The sequence below is a fragment of the Panthera leo genome, chromosome C1, assembly GCF_018350215.1.
Source record: "Panthera leo isolate Ple1 chromosome C1, P.leo_Ple1_pat1.1, whole genome shotgun sequence".
Classification (NCBI taxonomy): Eukaryota; Metazoa; Chordata; class Mammalia; order Carnivora; family Felidae; genus Panthera; species Panthera leo.
This window is the reverse complement of record NC_056686.1, coordinates 117,816,106-117,824,530: the sequence shown is the minus strand read 5'-3', so window position 1 is coordinate 117,824,530 and position 8,425 is coordinate 117,816,106.

The following is an 8,425-nucleotide window of genomic DNA, read 5'->3' as shown; positions in this document are numbered from 1 at the left end:
AACTTTTCGGGGGGCTAGTCCCAAAGGCTGGGTACAAACTGGTGACTACGCCCAGGGTGGCTAACGCACCTGCCGGAGCCTGGCTGGGCAGTTTCTTGTAGATGCCCTGGATGGCCAGCAGGGGGAGCAAGCTCGCCACAGCCCAAGGCCCAGGAGCCCTGGGGAGAAGCGTGGGTCGAACGAAGCCCAAATGCTGGGAGGCTCCCAGGATTTAATAATCTCCTAGGTAGTGGACGCCTTAGTGAGTGGGGGACCCACCCCTGGGCATCCATCCACCCTCCCTCAACCCTGAGCCCAGCCCTGCAGTTTCTGAGGAACACTTCTTTCAGGTGCCGCCCGACCCTTCTGACCCACAAGCCACTGAGCAAAGAAAGGTAGGACCTGATGGCCCAAGGTGGTCTCCGGGGAGGGCGCAGGGCTGGTGTTTCTCACCTGGACTCTGCAATCCTTCAACTGTGGAGACGCCTCCAGGAATTCATGCGCTTAAAATGGCAGGTGTAGAAACATACTTGTGAGCAAAGACACCCTTGTAGTGATTGGACACAGACCAGTCTTAGTACCCTCTGATGTTACTGCTGCTGTTGCTTCTACTACTAATATATTTTTTAAGTAGGCTCTATGTCCAACATGGGGCTTGCACTCAGCGATCAGAGTCGCATGCTCTATGGACGGAGCCAGGCGGGTGCCCCCTATGACTACTAACAATACCACTACTAGTATATTGTAGACTCCCCAAATGATGCAATCTAATTTAGCCATTAAGAGCACTGTCTTCAGGGGGCGCGTGGGTGGCTCAGTCGGTTAAGCTTCCGACTTCAGCTCAGGTCACGATCTCGTGGTCCGTGAGTTCGAGCCCCGCGTCGGGCTCTGGGCTGACGGCTCAGAGCCTGGAGCCTGCTTCCAATTCTGTGTCTCCCTCTCTCTCTGCCCCTCCCCCGTTCATGCTCTGTCTCTCTCTGTCTCAAAAATAAATAAATGTTAAAAAAAATTTTTTTTTTTTTAAGAGAGCACTGTCTTCAGGGACACCTGGGTGGCTCAGTCAGTTAAGCGTCCGACTTCGGCTCAGGTCATGATCTCATGGTCCATGAGTTCGAGCCCCGCGTCGGGCTCTGTGCTGATAGCTCAGAGCCTGGAGCCTGCTTCGGATTCTATGTCTCCCTCTCTCTCTGCCCCACCCCTGCTCTCTCTCTCTCTCTCTCTCAAAAATGAATAAACATTTTTAAAAATTTAAGAAAAAAAGAACACTGTCTTCAAGGGATATTTAATAGCATGGGATACTGCTCATAGTATGCTAATTCTTCTCCATTTGTCCTTCCAGAATCATTTTCTGCCCTGCCCTGCCCTGCTCTGCTCCCCAAGAAATGGAGCCCAGTGCATTCCTTCATCCCTATTCCCTTGCCCTCTGGCTTTGAGTTGGGTTCAGCCAATGGGAGACACCAGCAGGAGACTGAACGGCAAGAGAGGATAGGCTGAGATATGCCTTCTCAGTCTCCCAGGACTACAGTCCCTGCTGGGCCACCCACTCTAAGCATGCAGCCCTCTCTGGGTTCTGTTACCATCATTTTCTCCCCTTGCCCTTTTGGCTCTGGTGGCGGTAACAGCTTCATGCCAGGGCCGGCTCCCAGGTGCCTCAGCAGCTTTTGTTGGTTCCCTCAAACTTATCTGCATCTCTGTAAATCATCCTTCATCAAATCGCTCTTCATTTGAACCATCCGAGTGAATGCTGTTTCCTGCCAGGATTCTGACTAATGCATGCGTCAAGTGAAAAGAGAAGAATACAAAGCTTTGTGTATATATATTTAAAAAAAAAAAAAAAAAGGCCCAGTGCTTTATCCTCCTGATTTCACTGAACACTCACAGCAATGCGGCGGAATGCAGTGGAGAGATGCATTGACACCAGATTCAAATTTAGAAAGCATTTGAAGGAATGTTCTAATAACGTCTTTATGGAAGGGGACGAAGGCTGACAAAGGAAAATTGCAAAGGGCCCTCTAGATATTTATTTCTTTGAAACATTTCCATAAGCTACTACCAGATTGTATTTAAAAAAAATTTTTTTAACGTTGATTTATTTTTGAGACAGAGAGAGACAGAGCATGAACGGGGGAGGATCAGAGAGAGAGGGAGACACAGAATCTGAAATAGGCTCCAGGCTCAGCGCTGTCAGCACAGAGCCCGACGTGGGGCTCAAACTCACGGACCACGAGATCATGACCTGAGCCAAAGTTGGACGCTTGACCGACTGAGCCACCCAGACACCCCCAAGATTGTATTTTTTAAATGCATAATAGGGGTGTCTGAGTGGCTCAGTCCGTCAAGCGTCCAACTTCGGCTCAGGTCATGACTTCATGGTTTGTGGGTTCGAGCCCTGCATCGGGCTCTTTGCTGACAGCTCAGAATCTAAACATTCTGTGTCTCCCTCTCTCTCTCTGCCCCTCCCCTGCTTGCACTCTGTCTCTCTCTCTCTCAAAAATAAATAAACGTTAAAAAAAATTATAAATGCAGAGTAGTGGACCTCCTTTAAGAACGTGCTTCTGAGAAGGAGAGAGGGAGGAGGAGGAACAGGAGGTGGGACGGGAGGGGGAGGCAAAGGCAGCTGCTTGATAAAGTAGGCCACATGCACTCCGATGACCTGATTTTTCCCTCCATAGCCAAACACAACTTAGAAGAGGAGGAGCTGACTTACGTTCTTAGACTCCCAGCTCTATACTGTGGGGCCTCAGGGTTTTGTGTTTTGTTTTTTTTGTGGGTTTTTTTTTTGTCTGTAAAATGATTATATGAAAACCTATCTTAGGAGCTGTTGTGATGACTGATGAGTCAGTATATGTAACATGTCTGGCTCTGTGCCCAGGTCGTCATAGGAACTGAACACGTGTGAATCCCCATTTTATCCCTTCAACCATGTCTAGAGTGGGTTGCTACTGTTATGTCTGCACGGTGAAGAAGAAATGGGGTGTGAGACACAACAGCTTTGTATTGTTATCCGGTGCCTGGCACATAGCAGTGGCTCTTAATAAGTAGTTGACAAATCAGTGAATGAACAAATGAACGTTCTGCCCAGATCTACCCTCCCCACGCTGGGTCCTGGGAAGACTCTTCACGGCCTCCTGTCTTTCACCGAAGGATCTTAATTCTCTATCCCAGCATATTCATTATTTATTGCTGTGTAAGAAATTCCCACAAACTTAGTGGGCTAAAACTGTACACATTGGTTATCTCAGAGTTTCTGGGCATAGACTAGCTGGGTCTGCTGCTCGGGGACTCACTGGTTGTGCCTGAGAAGCTGGCGGGCTGCATTCTTATCTGGAGGCTTGACTGGGGCTGGCCTCAGAGCCTGGGAATATGCTGTTGCCCACCCTGGAGATCTCACAGACTCTTTCAGGTTGCGGGCAGGATTTGTCTCCTTAGATGGAGGACTTAGATCCTCTTTTTCTGGTTGGCTTTCAGAAAGAGCCCTTCTCAGCTCCTGGAGGCTGCCCACAGTTCCTTGCCAAGCGTCCGTCTCCCTGTAGGGCAGCTTCCTTCGGGGAAGTCTGCATGAAAGACTCTCTCTCAATCCACTCTACTCAGAGCCACGTGCATGTGTACATGTGTGATCACCTTTGCCATATAACGTAACTGTCAAAGGAGGGACTCCACCTCCATTAGAAGCAAGTCCCAGGTTCCCCCCCCGCCACACTCACTGGGAGAAGGTGGGGATTGTACAAGGTGTGATTCATCGGGGGTCACCTTAGGGTATTTGTACCACACCTATGCTCTCAGAGTCCTGTTATCTGTTGGGCAAGAAGCAAATGTATATTTTCCACACATATACACTATTTGCATTTGTCCCAGAACGTTCAGGAAATAATTCCTTATCCCCAGATCATTGTGATGGCAACAGGTATCCTGGCATGTTTGCTGCTGGTTTCCTTTGAAGCAATGGAAGAGGTTGCCTTACATCTACAAGCCTTTACACTCTTCAGATTCACTACTCAGGTGGCCATTCACTTGTCCACATCGATTCAGCCATTTATCGGCATCCACAGGGTACGGCAAAGGTGATGGACTGTCAGCCCTTGATAACGTGACATTATGTGGCCCTTAATGGCATATATTTTTTGAGCATCTGCTGTCTGTCTAGCACTCTCCACAGAGATCATGCCACTAGTCTCTGCCTTGGTAACCAGTTTATTCACTTTCCTGGAGTAAGAGCATATTTCTTTGCTTTGAGTCAAGGTATGTCATCAATGGCAAGTCACACAAAACCACTGGTGACTTAAAGAAATAAGAGATTTCTTTTATTCGGCTACCAAGAGGCCCAGGGCTAGGCAGTCCAGGGCTGGTGCAGCTGTTCCTCCAGCATCTAACTTTTGTCCTCATGGTCACAAAACTGTTGCTGCATCTCCAGGCATTGCATCCACATCTCACACAAGAAGAGGCAGGCAGAGCAAAGAGACTTGTTTTGTGGCAGTTTTTTTATTCCAGAAAGGTCACCCTCCCCAAGGACTTCCACGTGCATCATATTGGCCAGAACTTAATCACATGACTAGCAGTAACTCCAAGAAGACTAGAGAAATAAATTTGGAGGCACATTGCCAGCAAGAACAAAATCAAGGTTCTGTTAGTGGAAAGATGAGGAAGGTATTTGGGGTAGGTCACCAGCTGGGCTCCTGTGGGGTCTTAGGCCAAATCGTGGTCTCTCAAAGCTGATGGTTTTGCAGTGACAGCAGCTGATTCTGGGTCTTTATCAACAGGCGTGGTTTATTTGCCAGAAAGGCATTGTCTAAGCAACAAGAAGCTGCCTTAAAATGGAACTAATGACTCTTCTTCCCTGAGAGGCCTGCTGTCCAGAGCTCGGGTAGAAGGGCAAGCGGTCTTCAAGGCAAGCCTCGATGAGATGAGATGAGATGTCATCTTGCAAACAGTGTTTTAGGGTAGAGGTCTCTTTTCCTTCTGTTTTTAAAAGCGTGCACCGGGGCGCCTGGGTGGCTCAGTCAGTTGAGCATCCGACTGCGGCTCAGGTCACGAGCTTGCCGTTCGTGAGTTCGAGCCCCATGTCGGGCTCTGTGCTGACCGCTCGGAGCCTGGAGCCTGCTTCGGATTCTGTGTCTCCCTCTCTCTCTGCCCCTCCCCTGCTTGTGCTCTGTCTCTCTCTCTCTCTCTCTCAAAACTAAAATTAAAAAAATAAGTAAATAGAAGCGTGTACAAATGTAGACAGGATAATGTACAGGCCCTGAACCTACCTGCCCCCCTCAGATCCGTGACCCTTCTGCTTCTCTTCTCTGTGTTGCAGGGGGCTGAGCCCCCAATGGGTTCATTGTGATAGTACAGTGGGCATGACTGAGAGGGAGCACCAGCAGGAGACTGGAGGGTGGTGGAAAGGAGAAGCAGGGTTTTCCTCTCTCTTTCTACCTCCGAGAGTGTCCCCACAGCGGGTAAGGCTCCCCCGGGGCTCCAGTGCCCTCTCCCCACTACCCCACTAAAGGCAGGCTGTTGTTTCTACTTTGCTAAGTGACCCCACTCTTTTTTTTGTGTGTGTGCTAAGTGGCTCTGGTGATTGCCCCTCCAACGCAGGCTGGCGGTGGCTGACACTAATCTCCGGGTTGTCAGCTGGGCTCCCCAGCCTCCCATCTCCTGTGGAACCAATAGTCCGCCTCAAGCCTCTGTGCTTTACACGCTCAGGTGCTGTTTGCCTCCTGGTTAGAGCACAGCTTATAGAAGCTATACGGTAAACTACCAACACCCATCACTTACATTTCACAATGGTTACCATTCTGCCATACTTACCTCATCTATTTTTATTTTTCTGGGGGGGAAGAAAACCTCCCAGACATCTTGATGTTGCTGAAAGATCTCAGTATGTGTCTCAAAAAAAAATTGGGGGCATAACAAGCATATTGAAGTTGTTCCCACCTGTGTGCGCACATTAACATACCTAACAAAATGAGCAAAAGTTCCTTATGGTCATCTAACACCCAATTCATATTCAAATTTTCCCAGTTGTTCCAAAGATGTCTGTTTTACAGTTGGTTTGTTCGAATTAGGATTTAAACAAGCTCCACATGTGGCATTTGGTAGGCATGTTTCCCAGGGGTCTTCTTTTTTTCCTGAGTGTCTCATTATTTATTTATTTATTTAATTTTTGATGTTTATTTATTCTTGAGGGAGAGAGAGAGAGATACAGAGCATGAGTGGGGGAGGGACAGAGAGAGAGGAAGACACAGGATCCAAAGCAGGCTCCAGGCTCCGAGCTGTCAGCACAGAGCCCGAGGCGGGGCTCGAACTCACGGACCGCAAGACCATGACCTGAGCCGAAGTCGGACGTTTAACAGACTGAGCCACCCGGGTGCACCTCTGAGTGCCTTGTCATCTTGAACAGTCCTCACACAAGGTGTCTCACATGAGTGTGCATGATCGCTCACAGCGCACACACACGCACACACACACACACACACACACACACTCATGATGGCTAGCCACTGCTGCACTGAGTCCCTCCCAGCTGGCTTGTGCCCACTTTCACAGAGCCCCCTACACAAACTGCTTCTTCAGCGTTGGTCCACGCCTCTTCTCTTCCAGGCACAGACCCTCTCTTCCCTCCTCTGGACCACCCCAGACTCGAAGTCACTATGACTCAGCTTGGTACTTAACTCTTCTTAATGGTTTCTACGTTTGTTTGTTTAGTTTCCCTAACAGCGTGTAAAGCCACATGGAGGCAATACCTAAGCTCTTAATGACTTTCAACTACACAGGGATCTTAGAGGTCACCTCATCTGAGTCTTGGTTTTTCTTTTTTTTATAGCTTTACAAGTTGCATAAGTAGCATGTCACCACCCATTTCACAGATGAGGAAACTGAGGCCCAGGGAAGCTAAATAACTTATGCGAGGACATACAGCAACTTAGCAGACAGGCATCCACTGGTGGTGGATTTTCCACTGGCCCATACACCTTGCCTTTCCATTTTCCTATGGTATCTAACACTGTGTATAAAACACAGAAACTGCCGGGCACCTGGGTGGCTCAGTCAGTTAAGTGCCCGACTTCGGCTCAGGTCATGATCTCGAGGTTTGTGGGTTTAAGCCCCATGCCGGGCTCTGTGCAGAGGGCTAGGAGCCTGGAGCCTGCTTCGGATTCTGTGTCTCCCTCTCACTCTTCCCCTCCCCTGCTCATGCTCTGTCTCTCTCTCTCTCACAAATTAAATAAACATTAAAAGAAAAACAACAACATAGAAAATGCTCGCTAAATGGCTGTTGCCTAACATCTATCACAGCTCTGGATCTGATTTTTAACTACTTGAGGTGAGTGTAGTTGTGGCCATTTAGAAATGGCCATTTTTGAAAGCAAATGGTCGGCTAAAAATCCCACCCCATACCGCAATCCCTTTGAATTTTCAGGGAGTGTTTGATCCACTGGGTGCTGGTAATTGGTAATTAATGGCTAATAGAGTCAGCCAGCTAATCTTAGGGAAAGCGGTCCCCAAAAGAAAATGTCAAAATACACTATACCTGTAAACTCATGGAGAGAGAGGCAGATTGGTGATTGTTGGGGGGGGGGGGGTGGCAGGTGGTGAGAACAAGGAATGGGGAGTAGCTAGTGGGCATGGGGCTTTATTTTGGGGTGGTGAAAATGTTTGGAAACCAGATCAATACGGTGGTTGCACAACGTGGTGAGTGTACTGGTCACTTGTAAAATGGTCAATGTTATGTGAATATCACTGCAATAAAACTAAATATACTACACTTAGCGGGATTAAACGTCACAACTCGGCCCTGCCAGCCCCAGCCACCCCTGAGCCTTCCCACCACCTCAGACCGTGTAAATGGAAGACAGGTTCAAGTCGCAGGCAGCACCGTGCTGGGGAATGTTTCGGCTCTCCCCTCATTAATCAAGGGAGGCACTGCGAGAGAATTACCCTTTGAGACTGGGGCTGCCCACGAGAAGCATATTCTTGGGTGCGAGAGAGGCTTTGGGACAAGATGGAGAGGCCACAGTGGCTTGTGTGCCCAAGTGGGGCCCATGAGTTTTGTGGGGCAGTGGGTTCCTTGGGCTGTCCCACCAGCACTTCCCCCTAAGAAAGCCAACCCCAGGCAAAGGGACTCGGCTGTCAGCGAGCTGAGGAGAGGCAGAAGGAGGGGCCCACAGTTATTCCTCTTGAGAGATGGGTTTTGGACACCCGCCATCCTGAAAACAGCAATAGAGAACCCACAAAACCCACAAAAGAAGAGGTTGCACTTGGCACCCAGTGAAGCGAAAAGACTCTTATCCTTGCCCCCACCCCTTCTCCAAGTCCTCAAGGCAGGGGACTGAGGAGGGGTATGAAGGGCAGCCCCCCACTCCCAACCCCTGCGCTCCCAGGCTCCTGGCGACAGACAGGCTGGTCCTGGGAGAAGGGCAGGCAGCGAGCATTACATCAGATTCACTATTTAAGATTTTAAAAAGGA